Below are 20,693 nucleotides of genomic sequence, written 5' to 3'. Positions count from 1 at the left end.
GCTGCCCGAAACTAGACACCAGAGGTTTTTTTGGGCTATTTCAAATAAGAGGAGTGGCCCCTTGGGCAAGGGCTGTTCCTCAGGGGGCAAATTATTTCTAGGCCATTTCTGCCCCCCGGGGACAGTTCGGCCTAATATTATTAGGCCGATCTGCCCCAGGAGGGGGGCAGAAATCCACTAGACACCAGGGATAATTTTATTTCTTGATATTTCTCAGTTTTTATGTTTGTGGAGCAACCCCTTGGGCAAGGGTCGCTCCCAGGGGGGCCAAATTATTATTAGTCCATTTCCACCCCGAGGGGGCAGATCAGCCTTGCATTCTGCCCTCGAGGGGGCAGAAACCACTAGACACCAGGGATTATTTTAATTTTTTTCGTACTTGCGCATAAGGGGAGCGGCCCCTTGGGTAAGGGCCGCTCCCCGGGGGGCAAATGGTTTTAGGCCTTTTCTGCCCCCCCTGGGGGCAGATCGGCCTAAAATTATTAGACCGATCTGCAGAAAACCACTAGACACCAGGGATAATTTTTTTTTGTTTACTATTATTTTTTTATGTTTGGGGAGCGACCCCTTAGGCAAGGGTCACTCCCAGGGGGGGGAAATTATTATTAGGCCATTTCTGCCCCCCTTGGGGGCAGATCAGCCTATTTTTGTTAGGCAAACCTCTAGACACCATGGATTGGTTGGGGGGCCAGCCCCTTGGGCAAGGGTCGCTCCCCATGGGGGCATATTACTGTTGGCCATAACTGCCCCCCTGGTGGCAGATTAGCCTATTATTTGAAGGCCCATCTGTCCCCAAGGGGGGCAGAAAGCCCACCAGAGACCAGGGAAGATTTTTTTTTCAAAATAAGAGGTTGGGGGTATGGCCATACCCCTATCCCAAATAAAAGGGGACAAAGTTGTTCTGCCCACCAGTGGGCAGATTGGGCAATTACCCCCGATCCACACCCCGGGTGACAGAAAGTCTACTAGATGCCAGGGAATAAACAAAATAAAAGAAAACAGTGGGGTGGTGGCTACCAACCATTATGGGCCTGGTTATGCCCCCACACGAACTGAAGTGGATAACAGTCTTTCAGCTCTCCCCCGCACTCTAAAACATATTATCCCATGGCAAGCAAGAAGACATTTGATTATTTTCGTGTTTTTTTTACATTTAGGCCATGAGAGCTTGGTAACTCTCAAAATCGTCTCACTTGGAATGGTGAAAGCTGCACTTTGTTTTTTACTTAGGGACGCTGCCATGTAGAAAAATCCACAAGACCTAGACACATCTGAAAACTAAACATCTAGTTGATTCCAGGTTGGTGTGCTTCACATGCACCCCACACCATTTCCTTACCCACAATGCCCTGCAAACCTGCGACTTTGCTGGAAAGCACACATTTTTGTGATGGAACCTTCCGGAATCTGCAGGAATCCACAAAATTCCTACCACCCAGCATTATCTCATCTATACCGATAAAATTTCTGCTCCACTTGTCAGCCTAAAATGTTTTTTTTCAAACTGCCCTTTTAAACACACTTTGGTTCCCCCTCAATTTCGACATGCTTTTGGCTCTTCCCTGTCACAAACACTTGGCCCACCTACACAAGTGAGGTATCATTTTAACCGGGAGACTGAGGGGAACGTTGAGTGGTAGGAAATTTGTCCTGGTGCAGTGAGCCCACACAGAAATGTGGGTAAAATGTGATTTTGTAAATAAATTTGAGGTTTGCTGAGGATTCTGGGTAAGAAAACATTGGGGATCCACGCGTCACACCTCCCTTGACTCCCTCGGGTGTCTAGTTTTCAGAAATGTCTCGGTTTGGTAGGTTTCCCTAGATGGCTGCTGAGCCCAGGACCAAAAACGCAGGTGCCCCCTGCAAAATCAGGTCGTTTTCTATTTGAAAATTTTGATGTGTCAAATTAGTGTTTTGGGGCATTTCCTGGCTTACCCATACAAGTGAGGTACCATTTCTATCGGGGGACTTCGGGGAACGCTAGGTGGAAGGAAATTTGTAGATCCTCTCAGATTCCAGACCTTTCTGTCACCAAAATGTGAGGAAAAAGTGTTTTTTAGCCAAATGTTGAGGTTTGCAAAGGATTCTGGGTAACAGAACCTGGTGAGAGCCCCTCAAGTTACCCCGTCTTGGATTCCCCTAGGTCTCTAGTTTTAAAAAATGCACAGGTTTAGTATGTTTCCCTAGGTGCCGGCTGAGCTAGAGGCCAAATTCCACAGGTAGGCACTTTGCAAAGAACACCTCTGTTTTCTTTGAGAAAATGTGATGTGTCCACTTCATGTTTTGGGGCATTTCCTGTCACGGGCACTAGGCCTACCAACACAAGTGAGGTACCATGTTTATCGGGAGACTTGGGGGAAAGCTGGGTGGAAGGAAAATTGTGGCTGCTCTCAGATTCCAGAACTTTCTGTCCCCGAAATGTGAGGAAAGGGTGTTTTTTAGCCACATTTTGAGGTTTGCAAAGGATTCTGGGTAACAGAACCTGGTGAGAGCCCCACAAGTCACCCCGTCTTGGATTTCCCTACGTCTCTAGTTTTAAAAAATGCACAGGTTTGGTAGGTTTCCCTAGGTGCTGGCTGAGCTACAGGCCAAAATCCACAGGTAGTCATTTTGCAAAAAACACCTCTGTTTTCTTCGAGAAAATGTGATGTGTCCACTTTGTGTTTTGGGGCATTTCCTGTTGCGGGCACTAGGCCTACCCACACAAGTGAGGTATCATTTTTATCGGAAGACTTGGTGGGAACGCTGGGTGGAACGACATGTGTGGCTCCTCTCAGAATCCAGAACTTTCTGTCACCAAAATGTGAGGAAAAAGTGTTTTTTTATCCAAATTGTGAGGTTTGCATAGGATTCTGGGTAACAGATCCTGGTGAGAGCCCCACAAGTCACCCCGTATTGGATTCCCCTAGGTCTCTAGTTTTACAAAATGCACAGGTTTGGTAGGTTTCCCTAGGTGCCGGCTGAGCTTGAGGCCAAAATCCACAGGTAGGCATTTTGCAAAAAACACCTCTGTTTTCTTTGAGAAAATGTGATGTGTCCACCTTGTGTTTTGGGGAATTTCCTGTTGCGGGCACTAGGCCTACCCACTCAAGTGAGGTATAATTTTTATCGGAAGACTTGGGGGGAATGCTGGATGGATGGACATTTGTGGCTCCTCTCAGATTCCAGAACTTTCTGTCACCAAAATGTGAGGAAAAAGTGTTTTTTTAGCCAAATTTTGAGGTTTGCAAAGGATTCTGGGTAACAGAACCTGGTGAGAGCCCCACAAGTCACCCCGTATTGGATTCCCCTAGGTCTCTAGTTTTACAAAATGCACAGGTTTGGTAGGTTTCCCTAGGTGCCGGCTGAGCTTGAGGCCAAAATCCACAGGTAGGCATTTTGCAAAAAACACCTCTGTTTTCTTTGAGAAAATGTGATGTGTCCACCTTGTGTTTTGGGGAATTTCCTGTCGCGGGCACTAGGCCTACCCACTCAAGTGAGGTATAATTTTTATCGGAAGACTTGGGGGGAATGCTGGGTGGATGGACATTTGTGGCTCCTCTCAGATTCCAGAACTTTCTGTCACCAAAATGTGAGGAAAAAGTGTTTTTTTATCCAAATTGTGAGGTTTGCATAGGATTCTGGGTAACAGATCCTGGTGAGAGCCCCACAAGTCACCCCGTATTGGATTCCCCTAGGTCTCTAGTTTTACAAAATGCACAGGTTTGGTAGGTTTCCCTAGGTGCCGGCTGAGCTTGAGGCCAAAATCCACAGGTAGGCATTTTGCAAAAAACACCTCTGTTTTCTTTGAGAAAATGTGATGTGTCCACCTTGTGTTTTGGGGAATTTCCTGTCGCGGGCACTAGGCCTACCCACTCAAGTGAGGTATAATTTTTATCGGAAGACTTGGGGGGAATGCTGGGTGGATGGACATTTGTGGCTCCTCTCAGATTCCAGAACTTTCTGTCACCAAAATGTGAGGAAAAAGTGTTTTTTTAGCCAAATTTTGAGGTTTGCAAAGGATTCTGGGTAACAGAACCTGGTGAGAGCCCCACAAGTCACCCCGTATTGGATTCCCCTAGGTCTCTAGTTTTACAAAATGCACAGGTTTGGTAGGTTTCCCTAGGTGCCGGCTGAGCTTGAGGCCAAAATCCACAGGTAGGCATTTTGCAAAAAACACCTCTGTTTTCTTTGAGAAAATGTGATGTGTCCACCTTGTGTTTTGGGGAATTTCCTGTCGTGGGCACTAGGCCTACCCACTCAAGTGAGGTATAATTTTTATCGGAAGACTTGGGGGGAATGCTGGGTGGATGGACATTTGTGGCTCCTCTCAGATTCCAGAACTTTCTGTCACCAAAATGTGAGGAAAAAGTGTTTTTTTAGCCAAATTTTGAGGTTTGCAAAGGATTCTGGGTAACAGAACCTGGTGAGAGCCCCACAAGTCACCCCGTATTGGATTCCCCTAGCTCTCTAGTTTTCAAAAACTCACAGGTTTGGTAGGTTTCCATAGGTGCTGGCTGAGCTAGAGGCCAAAATCCACAGATAGGCACTTTGCTAAAAACACCTCTTTTTTCTTTGGGAAAATGTGATGTGTCCATGTTGTGTTTTGGGGCATTTTTCTGTCGTGGGCGCTAGGCCTACCCACACAAGTGAGGTACCATTTTTATCAGGAGACTTGGGGGAACATAGAATAGCAAAACAAGTGTTATTGCCCCTTGTCTTTCTCTACATTTTCCCTTCCAAATATAAGACAGTATGTAAAAAAGACGTCTATTTGAGAAATGCTCTGTAATTCACATGCTAGTATGGGCATCCCAGAATTCAAAGATGTGCAAATAAGCACTGCTCCTCAACACCTATTCCTGTGCCCATTTTGGAAATACAAAGGTCTTCTTGATAACTATTTTTCACTCTTTATATTTCAGCAAATGAATTGCTGTATACCCTGTATAGAATGAAATCCCACTGCAAGGTGCAGCTCATTAATTGGCTCTGGGTACCTAGGGTTCTAGATGAACCTACAAGCCCTATATATCCCCGCAACCAGAAGAGTCCAGTAGATGTAACGACATTGCAGGAAAAAGGTACAGAGTAAATCGTAGAGAAAAATTGCAGTTTTTTTCACCTCAATTTCAATATTTTTTTATTTCAGTTGTTATTTTCTGTAAGAAACCCTTGTAGGATCTACACAAATTACCCATTGCTGAATTCGGAATTGTGTCTACTTTTCAGAAATGTTTAGGTTCTGGGATCCAGCATTGTGTGGCTAGACTAGTGACTCCCTGAAAAGGCATGGCAGTGAAGGGGTTAAAAAAAAATCCATCTGGTCATTTAAAGTCCTTTTCGTTTCTGAGTTATTCATTGATGACATGAAGCAGAATGACACTCTGTTCTAATGTATACGCTTTTTTCAGGTATTGCACCAACATGTTGGCTAGCTGAGTGATGTTTCGTTTGGATGCGTGTTCCTGTGGCTGATAAACTGATGTCTTGCTTTCTGCAGCTCTACCGTGCTCACAATTCTTGCAAGTTCTATTTTTTAGGTTTTGCCTGCACACGCGCTTGCGGGCATTCTTGCAAAATATTTTGTTATTTAAAAAAAAGTAAAAGGGTCTTGGAATCAGCCCCCTACTTACCTGAACTTCCCATTGGCTTAATCCAATGTCAATCCGATTTACCTTCTTGTGATTGGCCCGAATGCTATCTCCACCTCCTTCTGCTTCACTTCCTATTGTGTTCATCGTAGGGATACCTGTGGACCAAGTATTCCTTCCAGTCACTTCTAATTGGACACTAGGCAGTGTCCTTCCTCTGTGGCACCACTCTGAGGGTACCTCTTTTGTTGTAACTTTTGCTTTGCGCTCCGTGTTTCTGCAGCCTGTGTGCCCTCCAGCGTCGTGGTGGCGCTTCATGCGGTATTGCTGTCATCGGTGTCTCCTCCCCGAGGCTGCTTCGAATTGCCTTTTCTGTGCGTATTATTTTGCAAGTGGCAGCAGCATGTTTTGGCCACCCAGGTGTTTATACTGACATGCGCTGCCATCGCGGCTCGGGCAGCATCTGTGCAGACATCCGTACCATAAAAGGACCGGTACGTGGCAAGAGGCAGCTGAACAAGTCTGTCTCTCTCATTCTTTCGTTCATTCCTGGTTCACAGTAACATAGTTTTTATTACAATGGCTTTACATAACCCCTTATTTGATGCGGTTTTAAACTAGTGGTTGCCTTTGGCGCTATAGTGGGGGTACCTGGTCGAGTCAGGGGCTGCTAATGGCGCCAAATTGGGTGCTACTTCAACATGGTCATTTCTTTTTGCATTATATTGGGGGTTGAGTTATTGCATTAGCCAAGCTTGGAGCCACATTGGAACTGTTTAAAGACGGTAGTTACTCTTTACCCTACGCCAAGCACTCATTCGAGCCAGTGGCTGCTCTTGGAGGTGCTTCTAATGAAGATGCCGTGACCTGTTTGTGATGCTTAAGGTCGGACCTGTGGGGAAAGGAGAAAGGTCAGCCTCACGCAGGGCCTGCGTTCCTGCTCCGATATTGATCCAGCAGAAAGACCGGATCACGTGCCACCAACTCGGCGCACAGACTGTAACTGCTTGTGACTTCCTCTCCCATAGGACGCATTTAAGGCACCCCTCGGTCAAGCAGCGATTTGCTGCTGCGCGTCTATTAAATACTATATGAACGTGGGTGCACCTCAGCCCACGTTTCTTAAAATTCCACATTCGAGGCTTCAGTCGTAATTGTTTTGCTCCGAATTATTCCTTTTAGTTTAGATCAACAATTCAGTGTGGCCACCGTTTATCAAGTATATTTGTAGCCTAAACACGATTTTATGGAGAACTGCTAGTAACATCTGTTTACACGTTTTCAGGTTATTTTTCTAAATTTTTAAGACTTTAGTGTAAAAGGAGGGGGCTACCCTGCTAAGACTAGGATGTATGCCTCTTAACACGGGATCTACCCGATACCAGTGTTGCTTAACGGGCTTCCTTTACAATACTAGATCCAGACTTGTAGATGCTATATTCTAAAAGTTTGTAAATTTCACATGTAAAGTTGTTTTTCTATGTAGTGTATACATACTACCTATTTCTGCGGGGGTCGGACTCCTGCATAAAGCCAGCGTAACTGGGAATCGGCATTGAAATTGAGATGTGGTATGTCAAACTGCTAGGCCAAAGGATAGCTCAGTGGGCTGAACGCTCGCAGCTGCCAAATGTTTGGTTCCTGACATCATCCTAAGCTTTCCATTGTTCTGTGCTAGCAACCACCATACAATGGCTAATGTGTGTCATTTAAATTAATGCTTAGAAAAGGATGAAGCATGGTGTTCAGTGCTATAGTCGCAAATTGGTGAGAATTGCTATAACGCCTAACCTTGGATAACCTTGTGTGGTCATGCACGAATGTGACACACTATATAGATCCAGACCTAAAGTATTCACAGCTAACTCTTGATGTTCTCCTAAAAAATCTTGAATGCATCTGGCCCAATGGCCGACCATCTGCTATACATAAAAGATTAACTCCATAGACATTGTGTTCGTGTTTTACGTAGATTAAAACAACATGGCATGTTATAAACTGGTTGACAGTTGCACGCCATTCTGTAATAAGAAATACGATAACCTTGTGTGTTCCCAGACCATCATAGCTGTGCACTTATATAATGTTTGTTTTTAGAGAAACATGCTTAAAAATATTGACAAAATCAATAGATTTCATAGAGGCAAAACCTATTGGCTTCGCCAATGCTTGTTTTCATTAGCTCCAGGCTCTGTTATCAAGTCTCCTGTAACACTGGTTTTCTGGGCATTAAGAAGTTCTGTCACAACATCATGCGTAATTGTGTCCCACTCTTGCATGCAATTTGTGAAAGAAACCGGTTGTATTTGGGTGGACTGGTTGGGAGGATGGGCTTTCTTGTGGAAAATGGCATCACAGATGTCTTCAAATGTCATCTTTCTGCATAGTGAATAGAGGACTGTCCCAGCGGTTCCTTAAATCGGGGGCTTTGAAACGCTGTGCAAGTGCATCGGATATTTCATGCAAGTACTCGTTTACAGGCTCTCTGTGTTATTCCACGGGATGCTGACTTCAGATACGGTCAGGCAGTGAATCAAGCTGTGAGGTATCTGTGTATTTTTTTTCCCAAACAGCACAGCTCGTATCTGTGACATTTTATGTAGTTAAGGAAGCCCAGGATCACCACATCCTCCTCGTTCAGCTTTCTTTCAACTTTAGCTCGCAAAGCTTCTCTGACTTCTTTCTCTTTTCGAAAATTTGCATACACTACATTCCTATCCACTCCTAAAGACTCGAACCCCCTAGAATAGCTGGCACAGATGTAGGTAGCACAAGTCCAGTGTCCAAGGGCCATTGGAAAATAGAGTAATGTCATGGAACAGTCAACAGTGTGTCTCTGTGGCACACAAGGGAGACAAATCAGGAGAGTTTCAGTTCCTGGCAGTGGGTTTAGTTTTGGTACCTGCTCTGGCCGGATGTTAGGGTGGATTTCCACGTTTGCAGAGGGGTTCTTAAGGCTACGTAGGGAGGTGTCCCTGAGGCCTGTGTCTTTCTGGCAAGGCCTCCATTCCATGAACTGCTGCAGATTTTGAAGGCTTAGATGTAATGTGGCTAATGGAATGGCCGTGCTGGTGGGTGGAGGAAGCACGCAGGGTGGTGTTGATGCCCCTGAGCACCCCTGCAATGGAGGTCATGGTGGCATTGTGGGCCTGCCACTGTTACATGTCCTACTGGTGGTATTCCCTCTGCAGCCTTTGATTTTTCCCCATCATTGTAATGATCTGTCCCATTCTGTCCTGGGTTTGTTGGTATGCTCTCGAGACTTGGGTGATGGTTTCCTGGTCAGGTGACTCCCTTGGCTGCCCTGTCCTCTGGCCCACAGGTTCCCTCCCACACCCCTTGCCCCCAGGTGCCTATGTCCATGGCACTGTGTGCCTACTTCCAGTGTCGCCAGGACCTTCATTGTCTTAGGTCTGATGGGGTGACTCACGTCCCTGTACTGTGGGCCACACAATTGATTTAACAGTCCTTAGGACACATATTTGGGGACAAAGGGTTGGGTGTGATGTTGATGCCACAGGGTAGGGGTGGTTTGATGTGGGCAGGGCGAGTCAGGGAGTGGTTGAATGACCAGATGTCCCAGATGGGCCAGATAGGTTGTCAATGTCTACACATCCAGCGGGATTGTCCTCACTGGGGCCTTCATCGTGAGGAGGGCTGTCTGTCTCAGGTATCCTCTCCATGGTGGCGTGGGCAGGGGTACCTGTGGATGGAGTGAAATAAACTTAAATGGTGGATATGTGATTGGTTGTCTCTTTGTCTGAAGCATACAGTGGCTTGACTTGATTACCAGCAATGGCAATGACAGATGTTGCACTACAAACACTGTTTGTGCATAATGGATTGCAACATGTATACCATGCTCCATAGAGGTTGGTGTCAATCAGGCTTGGTAACCCTAGCTCAGTGTGTGGGTTCTGTTCCTGTGTGATTGTTCACATGACAGGTGTGCCCTTTTAGCTCGTGGCTATTGTGGCCTGCTAGATGTGAGTGGGAATGGCTGTACATTGTAGCATGGTGTCCAAGTGGCAGGAGAGTATGTGTGTATGCAAGGTTGCTTGTACTGTCTGTGCATGTTGTGCATGGAGTATACCTTCTTACTTTTCAGCCCATGATCTGTCCATTTCAGGGTTGTTGATCTGGATAAGTGGCCATTAGGTTTGGTGACAGTGCTGTGGCTGTGTTTGGCCTTGTTTGCGATTGTGTTTTGCCATTGTATTGCTATCATTGCCATGTAGTAGCCCTTAGTCAAGCATCAAGTTGGTGTAGCTACTGCAATAGCCATGCATGCAAGAGATGTGATATGAAGTGCACATTGCAGGTTTTGATGTTGATGGGCTAGTACTTTGTGGGAGTTGTAGTAATTGTTATTGGCACTGCTATCCGTGCACTTGCCAGGGACTATGTGGACATTGGGGCTGGGTGGTGGTGTGGCATGCAGGACAGGGGCATTAGGTGATTAGGTGAGAGGTGTAGTGAGAGATAGAGTGAATTGGGGAGTGTTTGGGTGGTGATGAAACATGCTGGACATGACAAATGTGTGCCAGGGAAGTGGTAGTTACTTACCAGGGTCCAGTCCTCTGGGTATTCCAGTCAGGCCCTCAGGCTGCAGGCTGTCCAAGACCTTCTCTTCCCATGATGTGAACTTTGGGGGAGGATGCGGGGGCCTACCACCAGTCTTCTACACAGCAATCTGATGACGTGATGCCATGGAATGCACCTTCCCCCGTAGGTCATTCCACCGCTTCCTGATGTCCTCCCTTGTGCATGGATAGTTGTCTACTGAGTTGAACCTGTCGACAATTTTCTGCCATAACTCAATTATTCTGGCAATGGATGTTTGCTGGACCTGTGCTCCAAACAGTTGTGACTCTACTCCGACAATTTAACCAACCATGACCTTCAACTCATCGTCTGTGAAGCATCGGTGCTTTTGATGGGACATGGTGGTGGTTGTGTTATAGGTGTGGTTGGGTGATGTGTGTGTAAGGGTGCAGTGTAGGGTGATTGGTGAGGTGGGGGTGTTTCATTGTGTGTGATGGTCAATTGTGGTGCTTCTGTGTATGTGTGTGTCTGTGTATCAGTCGTTATGTGTGTATTGCGTTGTTCATGCAGTTGTGTGGGGTGTACTGAGTGTGAAGTATATATGTGACTATGGTGGACAAGTGCTAAATCGTTAGTTTGTGGGTCCTCGCTGTTTGTGAATGTTGTTCTGGTAGCAAATGATTGAGGGTTGTGTGGATGTGTGTTATGTAGTGCAGTGAGTAGGTGTAGCTGGTGTTTGTGTGTGTGTGTCAGGTGTGGGGTATTTGAACTGTCCAATGTGGTGTTGTGTTTTGTCTGAAGTGAGTTGTTGAGCGCGATGGTTCACACTGCCAATGGTTTTCCGCCATGGAAGAACCACTGAGGTGATTTGTGATTCGTAATCTGGTGGGTGGAAAGTTTTCGGCTGGTGGTAGGACCACCTCTTTCCCAACTGCCTGTGTCCTGGCAGTGTCAGATTTGTGGCTGTTTTGTGGCGGTCTTCAGTGTGTTACTCGTAATACAGGGGTCAGATTACCACCAACATGGCAGTCTTTTGGCGGCCATCGCTGTGGCGGTCTTTTGAAAAAACTGCCAAAGTCGTAATGAGGTCCTATGTCCTCAACCCCTAAACTAAGATACGTTGTTAACCTGCTCTTGCACACCTTGCATTCCAGTAGTGTTCACCATCATCTGCTAGCTCTTATTTCCTGTCTAAGCAGCTTTCTATTTCATCACCATTAACTTCTCCTTCAACCTTTTCTGCTTCAATTCAATTTCATCACTACAGTGCCTCGTTCTGCCAGCAAATTAAATGCTGCTGAATCCTGGTACTGATGTTGGGCATCAATCCTGGCAGAAATCTAAATACAAAATGACTCATGTTTTTTGGCTCAATATTTTCAGAACCACTGTGCAGTTTGAATGTGTAGTGGATCCTATTTAGTTTTAATGGGACTCAGGGGTTAGCTTAGCCTTCTGGGTTGCAGGCCTGTCCCCTGTCACCCCGTGACTTTTAACCTACTTAGCTTGCTCTGTTTTAGCACATTTATTTAATTATTTCTTCCAAGATGGCTGCCATGTTTATAGTTAGGAAGATGTTTTAGTTTCACATTATCAGTGCCGTTCTGTAAAGGCGTCACTATCAGCGCCAAAGATAAATGGGATACATAGGTATTCACATTATTAATTACTTTCCCACTTTTGTGTGCATAATGTACCTCTTCAGGAAATTGTTTATATAATTGCTGCCCCAAGCATGCTTTCTTATCTATTGTTTGGGAACATACCTGCCTCAGGGGTCCTGCCAGATCTGTATAAATATATCTCACAGAGTCAAGATAATCAGAGGGATGCCTACCTATGTCATCAACACTATCTATGCTACACGTCACCTTGATGCTGGTGGTCTAGTGGCCATTACAAGCAAGTATTTGCCTTTTCTTTTCTTCTCTCTGTGGCTCTTTCACTTTTGCATTTTCTGCCTTTTTCTTCTATCACCCCTCGTTTTTCCCTAGTGCTTTTTCCTTTCTCCCCTTTTCCTCTGCCCCCGCGAAGCACCTTTCCTGCCCTCCCGCCTCCCCACTGACTGCTCCCCCCACCTCCCTCCACTTCTTAATGGTGGTTGCAGCGCTGTGAGAGGACAGCTGCACTGACCTCCTGGTCCTGGTAACATAGGAGGTTAGAACACGAGTTATAGACCATACATGGCAAGCGGGAGGGGTAGTGGCAGCACAACGGCCATGATGGGCGGGCAGGGGCATGCACAAAAAGACCATGGAAGACAGAAGGGAGGGTTAGGGACTGAACTGACACGAGAGGGCAGGGGAAGGGGCTTCACAACAGACCATGTAGGGCAGGCTGGAGGAGCAGTTGCAGCCCATAAGAGCATGGAGGGCAGAATGGAGTGATAGCAAAATGGACCATGGAGGACAAGAGGGAGGGGCTAGGGGCAGGCAACTTGGACAGTCAGGGTGGTGGTTGCAGGGACGGGCAGCAGGTATCTGATCATGCTAGGCAGGTGGGAGGGGCAGAAGAAACTCAACAGAACAGAAAAGAAGGGAGTAAGGGCATGCACACAGACATCAGAGGGCAAAGGAAGCCGGGTAGGTGCAGCAAGCTAAGCAGGAAGGCAATGATGGGGCGTAGAATTGGGCAACAAAGGGCAAGAGGAGTGGGCAGGGCTATCAAGCTAAATGGAGGGCAGTAGCGGCACATCAGGCCAGGCAGGGCAGGAGGGAGAGGGCTGGTGCATGGAGCCAGACAACTGAGGGTAGGGAGGAGGTGAATGGGGCAGCAAGCTAACTATTCAGGGAAGGCAGGAAGGGCAGTGGCAGAACAATGGCCACACAGAGCTGTAATGAGGGAGCCAGGGCATGAACCTGGGCAATGAATGGCAAGGAGGAGCCAAGGTAGGATAAGCTATCTTGGGTGGGGACAGCATAATGCCAGACCAGGCGGTGCCTCCACACACCCCCATGTGCATTGCGATGGGCATCTTACTTAATCTTAAAAAAATAAACTAGAAATTTACTACAAAAAAACAAAGGTTACAGGAGTGTTATAGTTAGTTTCAGATTTTACATGCACAAAACCATTAAAATTCAGCTGTTCTAGTTAGAGTTATTTTAAGTAACTAAAACGAATGCCCTAAGGTAACTATTACTTGCACCTTCGCTAAAGATGTCAGATGTCAGGTTACATCATCTGAAAAGGGATCTGATACTCTATTAGGACTCCAACTACTCTATAACTATCATGCAAATCTATAGGCTTTAAGGGTACCAGGAACTGAGGAAGGCTGAGTTGAGAAGCCTCTGTTGAAACTCCTAGGGTTCTCCAGGCAGACCCAAAATCTTCCAATGAAGATAATGTATTAGATACCGGCTGAGAATCATCTTGTAGATCAAAAAGTGGGATAATGATGAAATCAGTACTAGACAGTTCCAGAATACTAGAAAAGTAGGGCTGGGCATGCTGGAATGGAGTCAGAAGAATGGCTAACAACAGACCAGAGTAAAAACTCAAGTGGTCATGGTGAATGAGATAAAGGTATTATTCAAGTGTAAGTATCAGTCCTGAATAAAGTATTAATGGCCACAGTATGATTTTCTGATCACCAGCTATGGAGGGAAGGAACTGAGTGTCCAAACAAAAATCAAAGAGGCCTATTTAAAAGGGGCCCTTCTTGAAATTAGGGACCTTTATATTATAGTGTGAAGATGCCTGTTTTGAAGTTGTCTTGTAAAAACTCCTATTGGACTAAAAGTTTCATTTGTAGGCAAAACTCCTAGGAACTGTTGGCTAGTTCTGCTAAAGGCCTGAACTTCTTTTGCCCCAAGTGATTGAAATATCTTACCACGATCATAATATCAATGCATATAAGTAGAGAACAACTCACCATGTATTTTGCAAAACTTCAAATTGAAATGGAGCCAGCCAGATGTCATGTTATATGTTATACTATGTTATACTATATTATGTTATGTTATGTACATTTGTATAGCTTGGCCTGTCACTCCTGAGGGTACCCAGGCACTGAGCAGATATGTTGGGGTGAGACTGAGCCTGTATACAAGCTGTCTCAGCTGTTCCCACAAAGTTAGTTGAAAAGCCAGGTCTTCAGATTGTTACAAAATTCATGAGGGGGGGCTCTGAAGTGCTAGATGAGGTTGTTCCCTGTCTTGCTACTATGTAGGAGAATAAACAACTTCCAGCGCTGGTTCTGGTGGTTTGGTGAAAATGTAGGCAGTGGTTGAGGTATGTGTGTCCTGTGTTGTGCAGTGTTTTCAATGTGTGGGTGAGAAGTGTGAATTGGCATCATATCTGGATGGGGAGTCGGTGGAGCTCTCTGAAGTGTGGTGGGAGGTGGGTGCAGTGTGGGAGGTAATGGATGAGTCTGGCAGTGGCGTTCTAGATGGATTCGAGTCTGTGGACTCGGTAGGTTGAAATTCCGGCTTAAAGTGTGTTGCTGTAGTACTGTCTACTCACGATGAGGACATGTGTGATGGTGCATCTGGATTTCTTCAGTAGCCACTTGAAGATCTTCTGCAGCAATCATAGGATGTAGAACCAGGAGGAAGTGAAGGTGTTGACCTGTGATTCCATGGTGAGTTTGTTGTCCAGGATGAGGTTTAGGTTTCTGGCATTTACTCTTGTTACTACAGATTAGCACTTCCATCTTTTTGGTGTTGAGCTTCCGGCAGTTCTCTCTCAGCAAACGATTGCAGTATCAATAGAGGTGTTGATGATGGAAGTCAGTGTGTGGCTAATCATGATTCCATCTAGGTTGTAGTAGTATTGGGGGCACAGGTTGGCAGGGGGCCCTGAGTAGTGGGTTCCAGTTGGTCAGGTGTCCTTCTTTGGCGGTGGTTGTAGTCGTCACTTGACAAATGATGTCTGCTGGATTCAGCTTAGAGTTTATGTTGCTATAGATCTTTGATATTTTGTTGTGAAAGCAGTCAGAGTGGTCATTACAGAGTTCTTGCAATGGAATTGTGCTATTGGTTGAGGCTGCAGGTTGGAGAATTCTTTGACAATGGAGAATAGCCCTTTGTAGTTGTTGGGGCTGATTTCTATTCTTGGGTAGTGGTGCCTACATGCAGATTTGTAGGTGGCTCGGGCAGTGGTTTCTTGGTTAGTTCTCTTTTTCCTTTCCAGCTGTTAGCAGTACCATTTGGATTCCCTGAGACTGTCAGTTTACCAGCTGGTTTACTTGTTGACTTTTCTCTGTTTGATGTTCCTGATGGGTGTGAGGGTGTTTGCACCATCTGAGATCCAGTCTTCAAATTTCTTTATGTCCTTATGTCACTGTCTAGGTTGTTGGTAGTGTATGATTGGTTTTGAGGGTATTAAGCCTGTCTGTTTCCATCACTTTGTTCCAGTCACGTCCAGGCGCCCTAGGTCTTTCTGGGGGGTGGTGGTGGATTACATCGAGGTCATAATGAATTGAACTATGGAGTCGTCCATCCATACGAGCGGGATGACATGACTGAATTTGACGTTTTTGCTGGAGGTGAAGATGGGTGTCAGAGTGTGTCCTTCAGTTTGCCCTGGGCCTTGGATCAGCTGGACGAGCCCTATGCAATTCATGTTATCGAGCAGATCTGTGGAGTTAAGGTCTGATGGTGATCCTGGTGAAAACTGAGGAAGAATGACATCTTTGAATTTGAAGGAAAGGGATGTGATGAGGTTTGTGATGAGTTTGCTGAAGCTGGTCTGTGGTCCTGGAGGTCGGTATTCAAGGGTACTTTTGATCATGGTTGTTTGAAGTGCATGTGTTCCATGATGAGGGGGTGTTGGTGTTTGTGAATGTGGTGCATTTGATGTTGTCCTTGTGGATGATGGCGAGTCCTCCACCTGGCTTGTGGATTCAGCATTACAATGTGATCTTGTACCCTGTTGGGATGGCTGCAGCAATGCTGGGTGCTGATGCTGGGTTGAGAAAGGTTTTGGTGACAAAGAGGAGGTCTAGTACGACAGTGTCAATGTGTTCAAAGATCTCTGCGGTATATTTACAGAGTTAACGTGTTTTGGGAAACACACATGTGAGATACTGTTGTGGTGTGGGTGTGGGTGTGGTATATGGGTGGGCTATATGAGGATGGAGAGTGTGGGGCTGTTGCAGCAGGTGAAATGCCAGTAGTTGCATGTGAAAGGTCCTACTGTGGTGTGAGGTGCATACGGCAACAGCGGTCGTCGCCACATCCAAAGTCAATAGCATTGAGGGCAGTGGTGGTGTAGCTGCAAGGGGTCATTAGACCAGGGTTTGTGGTGCTGGGTGCAGTCCAGGTGTGTACAGATGCACACAGACTTGCTTTGATGTATCTTCAGTGTGCCAGCAGTGTGCCTGCCATGTGCATATGCTGCCCCTCCGCCATTAAGTAAGTTCTTGGAGGTAGCTGGAGCACAGGGGGTGGGGTGTGGGTGAGTGAAAAGAGAAAGAGATTCACTAAAAAGGACAAGAAAAGAGCAGAAAGAAAAGAGGAACCAACCAAAAGAGTGATGCAGAAGAGCATGAAGAACACAAGTTCTGATGCAGAAGAGCAAAAGTGTGAGGAGAGAAATTAGTGAAAGATACAGATTTATTTATATAGATGTATATATATAAAAAATTACCTAAAAAAACATTTACATCAATTTTATATATATATATATATATATATATATATATATATATATATATATATAGACATATATATATAGACACATACATATACACACACATATATATATATATATATTTATGCACTCAAAAAACAAAGGTTACAGGGATGTTATAGTTATGTTCTGAATTTACTCGTACAAAACCATAGAAATTCAGCAGTTTTAGTTAGAGTTATTTTAAGTAACTATAACTCACACCCTGAGGATATTTTAACTTGCTCCCTTGCCATGCACAGTTTTCTTATGAATAAGTTTATTGGAAATGTTGCAGTGATAATATCAGAGATGCCATACTAAATCTCATCAATTACATAATATGTGGAGTAATTTGCTGTGCATGGCGAAAGAACTAGTTATAGCCCTTAAAGTTTCCCTAGAAAGGGCTAAAACAAAAAAGAAAAGAAAAGAAACATTTACATTTTTTTACTTTTTAAAATATATTAAATACATTTTTGTTAAATCTAATAAAAATATCTCATTATAAGTATATGAGATATTAAAGTCTAAAACAACTCTCTTACTTTCTTTCTCTCTCTCTTTCTTTCTCTCTGTCAATCAATTTTTCCCACTCACACACCAACTTGGTCACTTACGCATCCACTCACAGACCCACTCACTCATGCACCAACTCACAGACCCAGTGACCCCCTCACACAGCCACTCAGAGACCCGTGCACAGACTGACACACCAACTAAAACACTGATGTATGCACTATAACACCCAGACAGACAATCTGACAGCTACTATCCCCCCAGATAAACCTCTCACATCTATTCTCACACCCAGAGAAGCTCCGGTTAACTCCTGCCATGCACGGCGAAAGGGCTGTGCACAGCGTAGGTTTGGGTGGTTGGGGAGTGTTGGTTGCAGGTTCTGGTTGCAGACCAGGTCTTGCGGGCAACCTCCCCTATGCATGGGTAAAGGACGTGCACGGTTGGGTGGTTTTAGGGGGTTGGCTTCAGGGTCTGGCCGGAGGCCAAATGCTGTGCTCTGCAATGGTTGGATTAACGTATAGTAATTAAAATGACTATATGTAAAAAAAAATAGACATTCACTTTAATAAACAAAGGTTACAGGGATGTTATAGTTAGGAAATAGAACAAAAATAAAACATTAGAAATTCAATGAAAATATTATAGTTAAAGTTAGGTTCTGAACTTTATTTGTACAAAACCATAGAAACTTAGCAGTTATAGTTACCTGAGCTAACTATAACTACTGCTTATGACCTAACATATTACATCACTCATAACATGGTCAGTGACAACACTGATGACATCACTTATGACATCTCATATGACATCACTGATGACTGGCAACACCCACACAGTCATACACCCACTCATTTGCTGATACAAACTCTTGTATATCCACACATACACATCTGCTCACATACTTATTCAGAGATGCATAAAAGTAGTTATATACAGACATTCATTGAAACAGCCACTGACACAACCACTCACTGACCCATACACCACTAAGGTATTCACAGACTCATACACTTACTTACACACCCACTCACACTCACTGACACACCCACTCATACTTGTGTATCCCATTAATAGATCACTATTTTAGTGACACATTCAGTTAATCAGCTGTAGAAACACTGACACACCCATGCACTCACCCACACAGTCACTGACTCACTATTACATTATTACAGTCACTTACACACACATTCACTCATCTATACAACTGTTCACATACCAACTCACTCACATGAACAGGCATTTAAATACTCACTCAGTCACCCATACAACCATTCACACAGCCACTCACTGACCAACATAAGTTCTCACACATCTACTTACTATCCAATATAGCAATTGACTCAGCCACTCAGTTTACGATACAGCTACTCATACACTCACTGACTCTTGCATACAGTCACTGATACTCAGTGATACTTACAGCCATACAGTAAGTGACTCACCAAGTCACTCACCAATACAGTGACACCCATTCACTTACCCGCACAGTCACTTGCTCACCTATACTGCAACTTACACATCCATGCAGTCTCCCATACAGCACATGATTCAACCACACATTAACCAATAGACACATTCACACACTGTTGGACCTGGCTTTTTGACAGGGTCATCCCCAAAATTTTTGCCTTCCTCCTTCTCTTTTTCTGACCTCATTTTTGCTGGTTTTTAGATTCTGCGCACTTTACCACTGCTAACCAGTGCTAAAGTGCATATGCTCTCTCCCTTAAAACATGGTAACCTTGGATCATACCTGATTGGACTATTTAATTTACTTATAAGTCCCTGATAATGTGCACCACCTGTGCCTAGGGCCTGTAGATTAAATGCTACTAGTGGACCTGCAGCACTGGTTGTGCCACCCACTTAAGTAGCTACCTTAACCTTGTCCCAGGTTTGCCATTGCAAGGCCTGTGTGTGCAGTTTCACTGCCACATCGACTTGGCATTTAAAAGTTCTTGCCAAGCCTAGAACTCCCCTTTTTCTACCTATAAGTCACCCTTAATGTGTGCCCTAGGTAACCCCTAGGGCAGGGTGCTGTGTAGGTAAAAGGCAGGACATGTACCTGTGTAGTTATATGTCCTGGTAGTGTAAAACTCCTAAATTCGTTTTCACACTACTGTGAGGCCTGCTCCCTTCATAGGCTAACATTGGGGCTGCCCTCATACAATGTTGAAGTGGCAGCTGCTGATCTGAAAGGAGCAGGAAGGTCATATTTAGTATGGCCAGAATGGTAATACAAAATCCTACTGACTGGTGAAGTCGGATTTAATATTACAATTCTAGAAATGCCACTTTTAGAAAGTGAGCATCTCTTTGCACTTAAATCCTTCTGTGCCTTACAATCCACGTCTGGCTGGGCTTGGTTGACAGCTCCTTGTGCATTCACTCAGACACACCCCAAACACAGGGTACTCAGCCTCACTTGCATACATCTGCATTTTGAATGGGTCTTCCTGGGCTGGGAGGGTGGAGGGCCTGCTCTCACACAAAGGACTGCCACACCCCCTACTGGGACCCTGGCAGACAGGATTGAACTGAAAGGGGACCTGGTGCACTTCTTAGTCACTCTTTGAAGTCTCCCCCACTTCAAAGGCACATTTGGGTATAAAACAGGGCCTCTGCCCTACCTCATCAGACACTTGCTGGAGAAGAAACCTGAACCAGAAACTACATCCTGCCAAGAAGAACTGCCTGGCTGCTCAAAGGACTCACCTGTCTGCTTTCTACAAAGGACTGCTGTCTTGCTGTTGCCCTGCTGCCTTGCTGAACTCTTGTCTGGCTGTGAAAGTGCTCTCCAAGGGCTTGGATAGAGCTTGCCTCCTGTTCCTTGAAGTCTCAGGACCAAAAAGACTTCTCTCTTTTACTTGGACGCTCCGTGCGCCGAAAATTTCGACGCACAGCTTGTTTCGCGGTGAGAAAAACGCCGCACTCCGACGCTGATCGACGCAACGCTCTTGGGACGATCGAAGATCCGACGCACAGCCTCGCCAGGACAACGCCGCCTGACCTCTAGAGGAGAAATCGACGCGACGCCTGCCGTGAGATCGTAATTTCAACACGCAGCCCCGCAGATCGAAGTCTAGAGGAGAAATCGACGCGACGCCTGCCGTGAGATCGTAATTTCGACGCGCAGCCCCGCAGAACGACGCGCACCCGGAGGACAAGCAGGAAAATCCACGCACAGACCCGGGACATCTGGTAATCCCCGCGATCCACAGAAAGAGACTGTCCACGCACCGGAAAACGACGCCCGACTTCCCCGCGTGGAAAATAACGACGCAAAGTCCGTGTGTGCTGGGGAGAAATCGACGCACACACCCTTTTTCCACGCATCTCTTCGCTTGTGGCCCTCTGAGGAGATTTTTCCACTCCCAACCAGGTACTTGTGCTTGAAAGAGACTTTGTTTATATTCTAAAGACTTAAGGCACTTT

At 45.4% G+C, this 20,693-nt stretch overlaps 1 protein-coding gene and 1 pseudogene across 1 annotated transcript in view; one reads left to right on the top strand and one right to left on the bottom strand.

Annotated features, from left to right (window-relative positions):
• Positions 1-20,693, top strand: part of LOC138260229 (uncharacterized) — a 178,667-nt gene that overhangs the window by 137,933 nt on the left and 20,041 nt on the right. The window lies entirely within an intron of this gene.
• On the bottom strand, positions 5,334-8,367 carry LOC138291398 (protein KTI12 homolog; annotated as a pseudogene).

Source organism: Pleurodeles waltl, chromosome 1_1 (assembly GCF_031143425.1).
Source record: "Pleurodeles waltl isolate 20211129_DDA chromosome 1_1, aPleWal1.hap1.20221129, whole genome shotgun sequence".
In the NCBI taxonomy this organism is placed as follows: Eukaryota; Metazoa; Chordata; class Amphibia; order Caudata; family Salamandridae; genus Pleurodeles; species Pleurodeles waltl.
Note: the sequence above shows the minus strand (reverse complement) of the source record. Positions and strands in the feature narration are given on the sequence as shown.